We start from the raw sequence: 17008 nt of genomic DNA, 5'->3' as shown, positions 1-17008 counted from the left end.
GCTGCAGCACCTACTACACAACTGGAAGTTGAATGAAAAAGCTCTGTGAATGGGAAGCCAGAGAGAAAGTGGGGGGCAGAGAGAAGGTGAACGATGCATTTGTCTGAGCTGCATCTCAGGCCCAGCAAATTATCATCGCTATTCTCTGCTAAGGCGCAGGGCCCGATTTTCCTCTTACACTGGTGTAAATCACCAGTTCAAGTCAGTGGCATAATGCTGGTGTTTGTGGAACTAATATCAGGCCCTGATTCTCTGCCCCAAGGATTGTACTGTCAAACTCCGACATACAGAAACACGCCAGGCACAGAGGCCCAGATCTTCAGAGGTATTTAGGCATCTAACTCTCATAGGCATCGGCAAGGGAGATCCCCAAAGGTAGCTGGGGGCCTAACTCCCAGGGACATTGATGGGAGTTAGGTGCTTCAATGCCTTTGAGGATCTGGGCCAAATAGAGCGTGAATGGTGCTGTGAGCCGAGACTGCAGGGGACATCAGAGCAAGGTGAAAAAAGGAGTGTGCTTTCATGAGAGGGAGGCGCTGCAGCTCCTGGATGGAGGTGTTGGGGATTGTCCCCAGAGTAAGTAGCGGCATGTGGACAGACGTGATGGGAGTAGGAGAAGGATACAAAGGGGGCTGGGGAGAGGGTGGCTTGGTTGGGGGGCACATTTCAGGCCAAGTCCCTACCATTTCTCAAGTCACATAGGCCTCGGAGGTCCCATCTGTTATGAGAATGCTGTGTATGGAGTGAGGAGACCAAGAGAGGGAGCAGGCAGGGCTGAAAGCAGAGAAGGGAAGCCAGCGAAGGGGCTCCTGGTGGACAGGATGTGATGAGGGGGATGAAGGAGTCAGCAGCAGCATTTTGGACACTCTACAGGGGAGTGAAGTGGGTGTCTGGGAAGCCAGAGTGGAGGGGATGGACATCATCAAGGGATGAGATGACCACATTGGGGACAGGACTTTTAGCCAGGGCAATGGGGAGGGAAGGACAGAGGATAGGGGGGTTGTCATGGAAGAGCCAGAAGGGTTTGGCACCAACCTGCTCTGGAGGAAGAAAGAGAGAGAGGAGCCACCAGTGACAGGTAATGGTAGAGCGAGAGGGGAGAGCTGCTGTGCGAAGTGATGGAGATGGGAAGACTGGGGAGGGCAGAGGAGGGGTCGTGGCTTTGCCCCATTGAGTTCAAGCTGGCAGCAGGGCATCCATGGCTTGATGCCGTGGAGACAGTCAGAGGTGGGAGAAGGAACAGGCTGGAGTTGGAGGAGCAGATCTGGGATTTGCTCTGAGGAGATGACAGTGGAAGGCCTGAGAACACATGAGGTGACCTGTAGAGGAAAGAGAGAAGATGGTCCAGGAGAGAATCCCAAGGGATGCCAGCAGGAAAGAAGAGGATGAGCAGCCACTGATGGAGCAGCTGGAGAGGAAGGAGAATGAAAAGAGACAGAACCAAGAAAGCTCCAGGTGGGGGGAGATCAGAGGAAGAAGGAGCCATCAGAAAGCGGTTGGGAGACCTAGGAAAACAGAGTTTGGCCAGGAGGAGATCACTGGTGACTGTGGCAAGAGCTGATGTCTGCGAAGAGAAGACGGGAGCAGAAACAGTACTGTAAGGGAGCTCAGAGCACACTGAGCAGTGGAAGGAAGGCTGGCAAGTCCCCAGGGAGAGCAGGTCTCAGGGAGGAAGGAAAGTGGAGCATGGTCCAGACTGACCACATCTGCAGGGCCCCACACCCACTCGTTGATGGAGTCTCAAGATGCAGGGTCCCCACTGTGTGATGCACAGTCCCCACTGGATAATTTGTGGGTCCCTTTGAAAAGCTGAGGTTCCTACAGAAGACCAGAGAGCCCCTTTGAGAATATATGGCAGAGGACTCTTGGAGTGCATGGCCAGGCTCAGCTGATCTGTTCTCTCCTGTCCTGTTCCACCTGAGACACATGCTGTCTGTTAAGCTGATAACATGCTCCCCGGCTCACTGCGCTTCATAGCACTGGCAGAAAGAAGGCGTCCCCTTTGGAAACAGACAGGGAGCTGCATTTCCTGGCTTAGGGACGCCTCCAGCATCACATGATCCATTGTCTACAGCCAAGCTCTAAAATACAACCGCATTTGCTCCGATTCCTCAAACAGAGACAAACACCTACAGGATCTCTATCAAGCATTCTTAAAACTACGATATCCACCTGGTGAAGTGAAGAAACAGATTGACAGAGCCAGAAGGGTACTCAGAAGTCACCTACTACAAGACAGGCCCAACAAAGAAAGGAACAGAATGCCACTAGCCATCACCTACAGCCCCCAACTAAAACCTCTCCAGGGCATCATCAAGGATCTACAACCTATCCTGAAGGATGATCCCTCACTCTACAGACCTTGGAGACAGGCCAGTCCTCGCTTAAAGATAGCCTCCCAACCTGAAGCAAATACTCACCAGCAACTACACACTACACAACAAAAACACCAGCCCAGGAACCAAACCCTGCAACAAAACCCAGTGCCAGTTCTGTCCACATATCTATTCAAGGGACACCATCATAGGACCTAATCACATCAGCCACACCATCCGGGGATCGTTTACCTGTACATGTACCAATGTGATATATGCCATCAGGTGCCAGCAATGCCCCTCTGCCATGTATGTTGGCCAAACCGGACAGTCTCTGCACAAAAGAATAAATGGACACAAATATGACATCAGGAATCATAACATTCAAAAACCAGTAGGAGAAGACTTCAGTCTCTCTGGTCACTCAATAACAGACCTAAAAGTGACAATTCTTCAACAAAAAAAACTACAAACAGACTCCAATGTGAAACTGCAAAACTGGAATTAATTTGCAAACTGGATACTATCAGATTGGACCTGTAAAGACTGGGAGTGGTTGGGTCATTACAAAACCTAAACCTATTTTCCTTAATATTTCCCCCTACTGTTACTCACCCCTTCTTGTCAACTGTCTGAAATGGGCCACTCTCATTACCACTTCAAAAGTTATCTTTCCTCCCTTGGTATCCTGCTGTTATCTTTCCACCCTTGGTATCCTGCTGTTAAGTGAATTGTCTCGTTAGACTGACCTCACACTTGGTAAGGCAACTCCCACCCTTTCATAGAAAATACAGGAGCAGGTATAAATCTATTTCATGCATTTGATGAAGTGGGTTCTAGCCCACGAAAGCTCATGCTCAAATACATTTGTTAGTCTCTAAGGTGCCACAAGAACTCCTCATTGTTTGTACTTAGAAGTAACTTGAAGCCGGTCTCCACTGGCCGCAATGCTAACTAAGCCAAGCCAAGCCCCGAGAATCCAGCTAATCTGGCTGCCTCTCTGTGTATTTACATTATGCTGCAGTGCCGTAGCAGAAGGTCTGATCCAATGCCCACTGAAATCCAATGACAGGCTCCCACTGATGGATCCAGCCCTGAGCAAGCACACGTAGTACTTCAGGAGAAAAAACAATGAGGAGTCTTTGTGGCACCTTGGAGACTAACATATTTATTTGGGCAAAAGCTTTTGTGGACTAAAATCCACTTCATCAGATGCATGGAGTGAAAATACAGAAAGCAGAATATATATCACAGCACATGAAAAGATGGGAGTTGCCTTACCAAGTGGGGGGGCAGTGCTAACGAGGCCACTTCAATCAAGGTGGAAGTGGCCTATTCTCAACAGTTGACAAGAAGGTGAAAGTGTCAACAGAGAGAAAATTACTTTTTGTAGTGACCCAGCCACTCTCAGTCTTTATTCAGGCCTAATTTGATGGTGTCCATCCTTGCAGCTAAGGACATAGATGGCGCTAATGGTGTCTCTCACTGCACCAGACCTGGAACAGGAAGCTTCCTCTGTATGGCCAACCTGTAAAGTTGGCATCACAGCGTGTGAATGCACATAACAAATACCCACCTGTTTCACACACACGACTGCATAGAGAGAGCAGAGACTTTTAACGTACATTTTTTCGCTTTTAATTTCCCAGGGAATGAGAAATGAGGAAATTTACCTTCCAGAAGCTATTTCCAATCCGTGCCAATAGGGAACAGAGTTTCATATACAGTGGAATGTGGGTTCAGTGTTTTCCACCTGCCGTTCTTTCAGCTACAGATCAGCCAAGTCTTGGATGGACTGATTAAATATGTCAAACAGTGACAGTAAGACCGCACCATTCGCCTGTCTAATTTGATTCAGTCACAGAACACGTTGGCTTCCCCTTTCGTACGCTGAAAGTGGAATTCTTGCTATAAGGACTGTTCGGAGTAGCCTTGAGTTGATTATTCTGTGCGACCCCTTGTAACACCTCCCTCTGCCCACTCACCCACACCATCTCCCCCTTCCCCTCCCCCGCACACACCCCATTTCCCCCTACCCCCACACACCCCATCTCCCCCTACCCACACACACACACCATCTCCCCCTGCCCGCACACACACACACACACACACACACACACATACACACACCATCTCCCCCTGCCCACACCCATACACACCATCTCCCCCTGCCCACACACACACACACATACCATCTCCCCCTGCCCACACACACACACACACACACACACCATCTCCCCCTGCCCACACCCACATCCACACACACATACATACACATCATCTCCCCCTGCCCACACACACACACACACATACACCATCTCCCCCTGCCCCCCCCACACACCATCTCCCCCTGCCCACAGACACACACCATCTCCCCCTGCCCACACACACACACATATACTATCTCCCCCTGTCCCCCCACCACACACACACACATTAGGCACAGACTACATCTGAAGGGTGGCAAAATCTGCCTTTAAGTTATTTCTTGGGCATCTGCTCCAGAGTGAAGTTGTACCAATAACTGCTGAGCAACTTTGAACAGTGCCGTGGAGATGGCCCTTGTCCAAACTGCAAAAGCAAGAAAGGGATGAAAGGTTTCTGCCCTGGAGGAGAAAATAACATTTGGACTTTGAGGCTTTAAAGTTATTTTTCAAACCAGAGGGGGACAAATGGTGCTCGCAGCTGTACGGACGCAACCTGTACTGTCCTAGGGGTTGCGCCAGCTGAGCTGAGAAGAGAATTTGGCTTATGGACGCTTGTACAGCTCAGACGCAGAGTAGCTGATTGCATTGGCTCTAAGTCTGAGATGCTCCAGAGAAGGGGAGTAGCCCTGAAGGAAAATTAGATTGGATGGACCAAAAAGATCCCCTGTCTGGTACAATGAATGATGCAAAGGTACTAAAAAGAGCTTTTACGGAAAAGACAGAAAATACCATCATGGATGGAAAGGAGCCAGACTAAAGCAAGCTGAGGCCCTGATTCCACAATGGATTCACATTTGTACCTGCACGGAAACCCCTGGACTTCAGTGATGCTCCACATGGGTGCAGCAGTTTATCTGAGCAGATCAGACTGCAGGAGCATGACCTTGAGCGTTATTCCAGTAAAGAATTTGCATTGCCAACTGTTGCATTTTTCCACCCACACAGAGCAAAGCATCTACTTTCAGTTTGTTTTCCTTTTATTTTAGAGTCAGGAAAACAGCGAGGAAAGAAAGAACAAAAGTAAAGTCTCCAGGAGAGAACACAAGGGGTGTGTCTCCTCTGTGACAGGGCTGCAGTTACTGGAATGACAAAATGGAAGCTGCCTGTGCACACCGGCAGAGCTGGTAGGAAAAGAGAGACTGTGATTTCAGAGCTGCACAGACTATCTGACGTGCATAAGGATAATTATAATAGTAATTAGAAATGGGCCTTAGTTTCCAGAGGCTGTATTGTATACATTTCCAGCACCTCCTTATTACCTACTGAGAGGAGACTGTGTGGGCTAGGGGACAGGACACTGGCCTGAAACTCAGGAGACCTGGTTCTATTCCCAGCCTGGCCACTAGCCTTCTAGGTGATGTTGGGCGAGTCACATCACCGCTCTGTACCTCAGTTTCCCCATCTGTAAAGTGGGAATAATGCAGCTGACCTCCTTTGTAAAGCACTTTCAGCTCTCCTGATGAGCCCCTCTTTAAGGTAATAGAGTGGAAGCCAAAGGCTGGAACCAGAGCCAAAGGAAGCCAGAGGTACTGTGGAAGCACAGAGCCTCCACACAGCTGGCCCTGTGGATCCCTGAGATATCTCAGGCTATCTGCAGGGCTTGTGGGCCGGATCCTCACTTTCTCCTCCAGGGGGCAAACCTTGCCTTCTAACAGAAGAATTCAGAGGGACTTTGTGCCACCTTTCACCCTAGGTAGTACTCCCTTGTACAGGTACGATCTGCCCTCGCCTGGAGGGACCATCAGAGACAAGGGGCTGTCATAAACAGATAGCTAAGGGTTAATGTCTCTTTCACCTATAAAAGGGTTAACAAACAGTAACCTCAAACACCTGACCAGAGGACCAATCAGGAAACAAGACTTTTTCAAATCTGGGTGGAGGGAAGTTTTGGGTGTGAGTCCTTTGTTCTTGGTCTGTTCTCTTTCTTGGCTCTGAGAGTGACCACAGGAATCTCCAGGCTTTCTAATCTTCTGTTTCCAAGTTGTAAGTACAAGGATAGTAAGACAATAGGTTTATATTGTTTTTTTGTATTTGCATGGGTGTAGTTGCTGGAGTGTATTCTTTTTGGATAAGGCTGTTTATTCATTTTTCTTTTAAGCAATTGACCTTGTTTATTGTCACCTTAATACAGAGACCATTTTATGTCCTTTTTCTTTCTTTTTATACAAAGCTTTCTTTTTAAGACCTGTTGGAGTTTTTTCTTTAGTGGGGACTCCAGGGAATTGAGTCTGCAGCTCACCAGGGAATTGGTGGGAGGAAGAAGTCAGGGGGAAACTCTCTTTGTGTTAGAGTTACTAAGCCTGACTTTGCATACCCTGTGGGTGAGGGGAGAGGGAGATTTGATCTCTCAGTATTTGTGTTTCAAGGACTTGAAGCAGGGAATCTCCAAGGGTCGTCCAGGGAGGGGAGCCTGGGAGGAAGTAACAAGGAAACAAGGGGAGGGGGTTATTTCCCTTTGCTGTAAGACTCAAGGCATCTGAGTCTGGGGGTCCCCCAGGGAAGGTTTTGGGGAGACCACAGTGAGCTAGGCACTGTATAATTCCTGGCTGGTGGCAGTGATATCAGATCTAAGCTGGTAACTAAGCTTGGAGATTTTCATGCTAACACCCATATTTTGGACGCTAAGGTCCAGATCTGGGAAGAAACGTTATGACAGGGGCCCTGGCTCTAACATGGGTGGTAAGGAGTGCGTGGCGAATGCATGCTGATCTTGGCTGAGCCCGGCAGCTGGGGGAAGGTGAAGTCTTGCCTCCTGTTGCTGAGAATATAGGAGAGCTCTTGGCTGAGGTGTGCAGGGGAAGTCGCTGCTGTGAGCAGCACCAAGAGGAGATCCCAGGAGACCATGCGGTACAGAGGCTGCTGGAGTGACACAGTTAGTGCGTCACTGAGAGCTTTCCTCCTGTGCCCACTTCCCACCCTGGAGCTGGCTCCTGTATTAAAACAGAGGAAACCTTGGTGATGCCATTGTCAACATCACAACTCCACAACTGCTATTTTTGACCACCAGGGCTCTGCCCTCCCTGCCCTTTTGCTGATCTGAAGCCAGAGCCAACTACTTAGCTGCATTTTTCCAGTCTATGCTTGTGGGAACAGATTCTTGCTTTAGTCATTGATTCCTCATGCATCTTCTCGTAAAATAGCCAACTTCCCTGAATCATGTGAGTGTCACCAGAAAGCTGCCCAGGCAGAGTTCCCTGTGAGCAGCAAATCAGGGGAAAAGGCAGCTGATTAGCTTCCTGAATTATGGAGGGGTCCCCAAATTTCCCCAAGGGGGGGGTCTTGTGTAGGTACTTGTGTAGCCGACATTAGCATAGTATTTGAAGGCTGCACAATCACTTAATGTGTTAATTCTTGCCACACCCCAGTGAAGTACAGATTGTCTTGGGTGTGCTCACGTAGCCTGTCCTTAAGCAGCTTCATTGCTACTAGTGCCCAAGCTAGCTAGGGAATGCGACTACATGCTGCAGTCACTCTCCTCCCAACTGCAGTGTAGACATACCCAAGATCACAGTGGAAGCTCGTGGTAGAGCAGGGAATTGAATCTGGGTTTTCCAAGTCTCAGGCTGAAATCAGCAGGGCTCTGCCCAGGAAGAGGGGTCTGCCGGTGCCGTACAAATTGCAGGATCATGAGGCTTTGTGGCTTGTCTAGATGAACAGTTAGTGCACAGCAAGCTGGGCTGTCTATCTCGCACTAACAGGCCACAGGCTGGAAGTTCCCTGGTGCGCTGTGATCTGCTCCTGTTTCAAAGCAGGCAGCTCAAAATGCACTAAGGGAAGTACTAGTGCACGGCAGCAGGGTCCACACGCCTCATTCTCAGTGCACAGAACGGTTCTGCCTTGGAGAGGAATCAGTGTTAGGCATTAAGGAGACTTGTTTCCAACAGGATCCAGGAGGTCCCTACGTTTTCTGCAGCATTCATCACTGTTGTAGCTGAGCACCTCACAAACATGAAGAAATTCAGCCTCCCAAGAGCCCAGGGAGGTATGGGAGCATTAGCTCAGCAGTTTGAGCATTGGCCTGCTTAACCCAGGGTTGTGAGCTCAATCCTTGAGGGGGCCACTTAGGGATCTGGGGCAAAATCAGTACTTGGTCCTGCTAGTGAAGGCAGGGGGCTGGACTCAATGACCTTTCAGGGTCCCTTCCAGCTCTATGAGATAGGTATATCTCCCCATATATATAACCTACTGTTGCAACTTTAAGGAGGGGGTAACTGAGGCACAGAGAGGCTAAGGTCAAAATGTCATGGTTCTGCTGAATTTGGACATCCCAGTTTAGACGCCAAAATCCAACACTTCAAAAGTATCCCTGTGTGTGGGTGTCCAAGTTGAAAATATGTGGGGTTGTGGTTCAGAGGTGCTGAGCCCCCCCGGCTCCCACTGACTTCAGCTAGAGATTGAGATGCTCAGTGGTTCTTAAAAGCAAACCAAGAGGTCTCAAATCTGAGGCATCTTGACCTACGTGACTTGTCCACAATTATATAGCAGAGCTTGGAAGAGATCCCAGGTGTTTTGATCTACGAGACCAGTGACTTCTGTGGTGTCCGGCGATTATACAGTGCTTAAGATGCTTGCAAGCAGGGCTGGCTTTAGGCTGATTCAGCCGATTCCCAAGAATCGGGCCCGGAGCCTTTTTAATTTTTTTAACTTACCCCGGCTGAGGTCTGCTCCGGGGTCTTTCATGGCCCCGCTCCCCTGACCAAAGAACCAGTGGGAGCGTGGCAGCCCCACAGCCCCGCTCTCCCAGCTGGAGCTCCGACCGGAGCTTGGGAAGCTGCCCCACGGCCCCAGCTGAAGCTCCAGCCGGAGCGCAGCAAGCAAGTCCTGCAGCCCCGCTCTCCCGGCTGGAGCTCCGGCCGGAGCGCGGCAAGCAAGCCCCACGGCCCCACTCTCCTGGCTGGAGCACAGCAAGCCACATGGCCCCAGTTGGAGCTCCGGACGGAGTGCGGCAAGCCCTACCCTGCAGTCCCGCTCTCCTGGCTGGAGCTCCAGGCTCTTTAAATAGCCCCCAGAGCCCTGGGATAGCGGGGGGGGCACCGGGGGCTATTTAAAGGGCCAGGGCTCCAGCTGCCTCTCCCACTTCGTCCTTTAAATAGCCGCCGTAGCCCCGCCACCCCCATGCATTTCCCAGGGCTCCCGCGGCTATTTAAAAGGTCCGGGCGGGGTAGAAGCAGGGGAGCCCCGGGCCCTTTAAATAACCCCCAGAGCCCTGGGATAACGGGAGGCTTGGGGGCTACTTAAAGGGCTGGGGCTCCAGTTGCCTCTGCTGCACCCCCTGCTCTGCCCGCACCAGCCCCACCCCCCCTGCCTGCAGCCAGCTCTGCACCCCGTGCCCACAGCCAGCCCCTGCCAAACCCCCTGCTCTGTCTCCAGCCAACTCCTGCCACACACCCCTGTGGCCGTGCCCAAAGCCAGCCAGCCCCCAACACACCCCTGCCCGCCCTGCCCACACCCAGCCCTGCACACCCTTCCCTGTCTCCAGCCAACCCCTGCTGCATCGCCGTGCCTGAAGCCAGCCAGCCCCGCACCCCTTGCCCTGCCTGCAGCCAGGCCGTACCTCCAGTCAGCCCCTGCCCTGCTCCAACTAGCCCCATGTCCACTGCTGCCCTGCAGTTCCCAGGGCAATAAACCTGCACACCTGATTCAATGAGGGGGGCAGGGAGCAGCTGGGACCCACACATGTGCACACCAGCAGGGAGTGGTGAGGACCCACACATGTGAAACGGCAGTCATTAATAACCAATCAACGGCATATATGATGCAATGTACATAATATATAATTGTATTATTTATATAGTTATGGAAAGTAAATAATACATGGAAGAAATTTTTTTTTTTTTTTTTTTAGTCATCCCTGCCAGGACCCCTTCGAAAATGTTCGAATTGGACCCCACATTTCCTAAAGCCGGCTCTGCTTGCAAGAGCTCTGCTTTATTCAATGTCTGGTTCAAACTGGCTGGGCATAGCAACAAGAGCTTCACAGTATGTTGCCCAGACTCTCCCTCTGGGGAGCTCAGCCCTCAAAGGCAGGGACATCATTTGCTACTGAGCAGTTAGCTTCCCCCCAGCTTTCCCGAGGTCTATATGCGCCATTATGTCTTCTGCTCCTCTGGCCCCAACTTTGCAGGTTATGAGATAATCACATATAATGTACGTATGCTGATACATCCTTGCCTCCTACACCCCCCTCAATTTTTCTGTGCTTAAAGGCGGAGTTTCCACTAGAACCTCTTCCCTACAAAGCAAAAAATTAATAATAAGAACACTTTTAAAACCACAGCATTAATATAACACAATTACAAATACTTATAAACAAGACTGTTACGGAAAACAAATATAAGAGGTAAATATCAGTTATGAGCAATGAGCTGTTTCTGATTTTTATATCTGGCAGGATTCCTGTTGCTTTATCCACACCAGATAAGCAATTGTCTAACTGGTTTCCTTCGCGGGCCCCTTTTCTCCCACTCCATCAGCCTGGTGTGTGTAGAATTTTGAAGTGAGTTATATACATTTAGAAGACAGACTTTGATTGCTTTACGTGTATAGATTGCTTTGCTTTTCTGGGTGTTTCTAACACACGTACCTATACACTTAATTAGTTTTTTAATAACTAAAAAAAGTTGAGTTAAAAATGCTAGTTTCAAAAGTGACATCCTTGCTTAGAGAAACAAGGGCAGGGCGAGGTAATATCTTTTGTTGGCCCAGCTTCTGTTGGTGAAAGAGACAAGCACAGGCCCAGATCCTCCAAACTATTTAGTATCTGAGCCAGCCCCTAATACCGCATCCTACACATTAGGAGGCCTTAGAGTAGGCCACCCAGGTGTCCACCCAGGGTGCCGTGATCAGGGGGCACCATGCAGCAGGGCAGAAGTGTATGTTGCCGAAGTCGTGTGAGAAACTGCTCCCAGCTGCCAGGGCAGCGCCGTGTGGGGGAGCCCCCCAGATTTCTCCCTGCTTCCTCCTAGTGGAGGAACATGGGATGGGGGATGAGCAATGATGCGTAGATACTCCGCACTCCCACCCCCATCAGAGTTACTCAGGTCCCTGTACAGGGCTGTGAGGGCGGGAACAAGGAGCAACGCCAGGGCTCCCTGCATCCAGGTCACTTTCCCCACCTGGGCTGTGTTGTGAGGTGAGCATCAGGAGCTGCTGCTCTCCAGGCCTGCCCTCCCCTTATGCAGCCCAGGTGGGGAAAGTGACCTGGATACAGGGAGCCCTGACATTGCTCCTCACTCCCCGCCTCACAGCCCTCTAGGATCCAGGTCAGTTTGCGGGGGTGCAGGGTTGGGGCACAGGAGCGGAAGTGATTGGGGCATAGGAGGGGAGTGCAGGGGTTGGGGCAAAGAGGGCACAGAGCAGGGACCAGGAGTGCAGGAGGGGAGTACAGGGGTTAGGAGCAAATGGGCCACAGTGCAGGGACGAAGGGAGCAGGAAGCCTGGCGAGCCTGCTGGGGCCAGAGACAATGGAGATGTACCCACAGGAGCCAGGGCAATGGGTTGACGCCGTGCCCACAGGAGCCAGGGGCACCAAAATACAAGTTCGCACAGGGTGTCATTTTCCCTAAGGCCGGCCCATTACTCTAGTGCACTTTGGTAATAAACCAAATGACCTGGTCAGTCTTTTCCACTTGTGACTGTTGTGATTGCATGAATGTTCTGTTGTGTAATTTCAGGGCATATAAACATAAGGACAGGGTTGTGGGGGGCATGGGAGATAGGCTGTCGCTAGGAGCAACGGCTGCAAAAATAAACGGGGACTTTGCCCTGCACAGCAAATGAATTTGGTCCAGGGGCCTGAGCAGTCCTCTGAAGCATGAGGTCATAGATTCTATGCCTGCCTTTGCTGTGGGACCTTAGGGAATGCGCCGTGCCTGGAAAATGAGGGTAATGGGTGGGATACTTTATCATATAATAACTGTAAAGCTGGCAATCATTATGCAGAGGACTGTACATTCTATCTGTCACCAGGTTCTGTGTGATGCATCCTTGCAATGCCTGGAAGGGGAGGGGAAGGTGGCTTTACAGAGCTGCATCCTCGCAACACCTGGAAGGGGTGTGCGTGGGGAGACCAGCTTTGCAGGGATGCATCCTTGCAATGCCTGGAGAAGGGGGAGGGCGGGCTTTGCAGGGATGCACCCGTGCAATGCCTGGAGAAGGGGGGGGCTTTGCAGGGATGCACCCGTGCAATGCCTGGAGAAGGGGGAGGGGAGGCTTTGCAGGGATGCACCCGTGCAATGCCTGGAGAAGGGGGAGGGGGGGGCTTTGCAGGGATGCACCCGTGCAATGCCTGGAGAAGGGGGAGGGGGCTTTGCAGGCCCCAGAAGGGACGCTGGGAGCTGGGGCTGTGCTGCCAGCATGTGTGCACGATCCCCTACACCCCAGGCGGGGGGAGGGAGAGATGCACCTGGGAAAGGTCTAGCTGTGCCCGCCAGTCCCAGGGCTGTATGTGCGGGGCGAGGGGAGGGAAAATGACGTCATAGGGGTGGCCGCCCAAAGCAGTCACATGACGCGGGGGGGGCGCAGTCACATGACACGTTAGTAGGGTCAGGCGGTGCTGCTGCGGGCTGCCGGGGGGGGGGGGGAGCACGTGGGGTGAGTCAGCGCCGGGCGGGGGCCGCCTGCAGATAAGGAGGGAGGCGCCGCGAGGCTGCGGCGATTGTGGGCAGGGGCCGGAGAGCGAGAGGTTCCTCCGGTAAGGGAGGGCAGGACAGATGGGGGAGCGGGGCCGGGGGGATGATCTGGGGCAGGATGGATGGGGGAGGGGCAGTTTGTCTGGGGCCGGGGGGGGATGATCTGGGGCAGGACAGGTGGGGGAGCGGGGCCGGGGGGGATGATCTGGGGCAGGATGGATGGGGGAGGGGGCAGTTTGTCTGGGGCCGGGGGGGGGATGATCTGGGGCAGGATGGATGGGGGAGGGGCAGTTTGGTATGGGGGGAACAGCTGGGGCAGATCATGGAGGGAGGGGTTGCAGGGATTCCCATGCAGGCTGTGGATACGGTTTCCGGATGGTGGTGGTGAGGTGTGTGCAGGACAGGCGGATGGGGGGGTGCTGGAGGATGTGTGTGTGTGGTGGGGGGGAGATGCATGGCTGTTGTCCCATGCCACAAAGAGCTGTTGGGGGCTGGGAGGGGAGAGGAGCTGTGGAGGGATGGGGGGGCATGTTTGGAGGTGCAGGGGGATGGGTAAGGGCTTTCCCCTGTCCCCTAGCAGTGGACTTTCCCTGGCTGCCCTTCCCTGGTGGGAAAGGGAAATAAGGAGACTAGTGGGGAGTTGGCTCAAATTGTGCAACCATCCTGGAGTACCAGGAAATGTGAATCAGGGGCTTTTCTTTCCCTGTTTAATCTTCCCCGCAAGGCACAGGTCTAGCCTCTCAGAGGTGTCTGTATTAGCAAATGGACATCGTACCCCATGAACACACAGCCTCTGCTACTGCCTCTTCCCCTTCTGGCTTCTGATCCATGAGTCCAGATTCCTGCTGGGGCCCAGGTAGTGACTGCAGAGCTGGGGTAGCCCCTCTGCTCCGGAACTTGCAGATGGTATTGACAGACATTTCCGTTTGCTGGTGCTGAGCTGCCTTCTGCGGGCCTAGGTATAGCCAAGGTCTGTATTGTGTTGTTTACAGGAAGTGACTTTCTAGCAGCAGGTTTGATCGGTGGCAGTGAACATGCAACCAGGTACCTCTGCAGATGTGTGAACAAATCACAGCTTCCAGGGAGCCCCAGATGACTGATTTTCCTTCTGGGGAAGTCATTCCTCTTATGAATTCTGTGTTGGCCTGTTCCAGGTATTTTTTTAGGTGCAGCTGTCAGCAAAAAGAGATTCTGTAGATTCGACCCGCTCACTGCAGAATTTAAGTGTCTTCATCCTTGTCTGGAGGGGATGAGGAGCGTACAGTTGCCAGGCAGCTACAATTCTGGGCAGCAGTAAGATCTCTGCTAATACTGGGGTTTTGCAGAAATTTTGCAGTCTGTGGTATTGTTGGTAATATCTCTGGTGTAGTGCATGGATAAACAGTCAGTACACAGAAAGGAAAGATGGTCTTGTGGTTGAGGCACTGAACTGGAATTCGGCAGATGTGGATTTTTCTCTGCTGAGAGCGTTTGGTGTGACCGTGGGCATGTCATTTTGAACCTGATTTTCAGAATTACTGAGCAGCCATAGTTCTCACTGAGTTCAGTAGGACCTTGAGGTGTTGAGCACCTCAGAAGATCAAGCCCTTAATCTCTGGTCAGCATCTTCAAAGCTATTTAGGCACCTAACTGCCATTGATTTCAACATAAACACCTTTGGGGATCTTAACCTCCACACTTCTGTGACCCACCACTAAAACGGGCATAGTACTTCCCTAGCTTACAAGGTAATGGTGAAGGTTAACTAATGTTTGTAAGCCACTCTGATGGGGGGGTCCAGGGCCATGTGAATAAATTGTGGATGGGGCAGGGAGGAGTTCTGATCCCTCTAAGTTTGCAGAATTGGCAACCAAAGGAAGAGGAACTGCAGAGAGCAGAATCTGTGGTGTTTTTAATAAATGGATTTAAGTTAGGGCTGGCTCTTATGAATATTGTGTTTTGGCAGCAAGATGGTGGAAAGATCAATAAAGAAACTAAATAGAAACTGGTAGAAGGAGAAAGAAGTTCCACTGTGAAACTCTACCAATGAATCGCCTCTGGTGCTAGTCCTGAAAATCTTTAGCAGTCACCTGCCAAAGTGTTTTTTACTAATAGGTGTAACTCCTTGAGGCTGATATTATCTGACAAATTTTGCAAACACCAGCAGTTGACACTAGCTAAACTCCTTACTTATAAATACAACCAATTGGTTTTAGAGCTAAAACGTAGGGTTGTCCTTTTGTGATGAGTACGGAGTCGGGTGATTCCTGTGATAGCTGAACATGGGCCCTGGTTCTGCATGGTGGGGCTCTGTTCTAGCTGAGGAGGGTGCCGCTCCAGGCCAAAGTCCTCTCTTGTTTGTGGTCACTTGATCTTGTGCTCCTTGCCCCTTATCCAAATCTACCTGCCTGATTGAATTGGATGCCTCCCCCATTGGTAAATATCAATGCTGATTGTAAAGAAGGTCTGAAGTCCACTTTCCAATCTGGTGCAGTAAAATCAGATCCCAATTTGGAGACAGCCACTCCTGGAGAAGCTTCTTTCTTCTAGTTGGCTGTTCACCTTTTCTGACTTGCCTGTTTTTAATCTCACACTGGTTTTAAGAGTTTCACTTTAGCAGAGGAATGACACAGGAGCAGCTGCTTCCTCCTGCCCGCCCCTGTGGTTCGTTGCCTTTGCATTGCTCCCATCTGGTGTACAGGATTAAAAACAGTGGCTGCTGCCTTATGCTCTGAGGATTAGACACAAGCTTTCTGCAGCCAATGGGACATGCCCAAGGGTAGCCCTTGTACAGTTTATCTGCTCCTGATGTTGGTCCCACCCTTCAGCAGGAATCCAGCTGTAAAAAGCTGGATAAGTTGAGGCCATGCCCATATGAGGGCTTCAGTCACTGGTGTAGTTATCCTGGTGCAACCCCCCCCCAGTGCATGTAGATGTGTTGCACCACACAGGCTATCCCACTGCCGCGCCTCTGCTATAGCACTAATCCAGCTATCCCCAAATGTACACAAGGCCTGAGGAAAGGGAGTGTTAACCCCTGAATGTGTGGTACGTTTGTGGATTGTGAAAGCCTGAATCACTTCTGAAATGCCATCATAGGAGCTGCCAAGTAGAATTCTTGGGGCAGGGACTGTCTTCCTCTGCCTCATGCAGTCCCAAACTAACTGTGCACAGCCAGTCAGTACTGCAACATATTTTCGGACTGGTGTATCCAAAACATGGGGACCTGATTACACAGCTTTGGCTTGAAGTGCTGTTGAACGCATGAGACTGGGCTACTCCAGGCTAACTTTGCCAAAAACGCTAATCAGTTTTTTAAACTAAATTTGTGTTAAGAGTGCTTCACTGATGTAGGAATGCTGGTATATCATACTGGCAGCATGCTTCTAGTGTGCACACAAATATACTGGTGTGGCTGTGTCTAACACTAGGGGCTTTTGCTGGCCCAGGTGTGTCTGTCAAAACTCATGCCTGATTGACATGGCTATATCTACAGAAATCTGTAGTGTAGATGCAGGGTCAGTTAATGATTTTGTAATTGATTCCACGAAAACTGTTCAGACCACATGGAAGCCTCTTCTAGGCCAAGGCTCCAACTGCTTATGAAAGCAGTTTAGCTGAACTGGCTTTGAAACTAGTTAATTCTTGAGGGGCAGCGGGAAAGGAAGGTGAACTTCTAGTGTCACCAAGCGTCTGGGACTCTGGCTATAGCCTGAAGATAGTTCTGCTTAATAACTGTTTAAGAGACTAACCTAAATGCTGCAGCAGGGTGGAATGAGTCACATGCTTCAATGTTCAGGTTTTCTTAAGATGCCCCTGAGATGTCACTAATCAACAGACTGGAAAGGGCCAGTCTCCATTCTTGCCTAAAGGACAT

General features: G+C 51.0%; 1 protein-coding gene across 1 annotated transcript in view; it reads left to right on the top strand.

Moving 5' to 3' along the window:
• The first annotated feature begins 13110 nt into the window (after positions 1-13110).
• Positions 13111-17008, top strand: part of CTSB (cathepsin B) — a 28740-nt gene continuing 24842 nt past the window's right edge. The window contains exon 1 of the mRNA XM_030555216.1: positions 13111-13214. The gene's annotated coding sequence lies outside the window, so the exon portion shown is untranslated. The remainder of the gene's footprint in view (positions 13215-17008) is intronic.

Source organism: Gopherus evgoodei, chromosome 3 (assembly GCF_007399415.2).
Source record: "Gopherus evgoodei ecotype Sinaloan lineage chromosome 3, rGopEvg1_v1.p, whole genome shotgun sequence".
NCBI classification, from domain to species: domain Eukaryota; kingdom Metazoa; phylum Chordata; order Testudines; family Testudinidae; genus Gopherus; species Gopherus evgoodei.
This window is presented reverse-complemented; position numbering and strand designations above follow the sequence as displayed.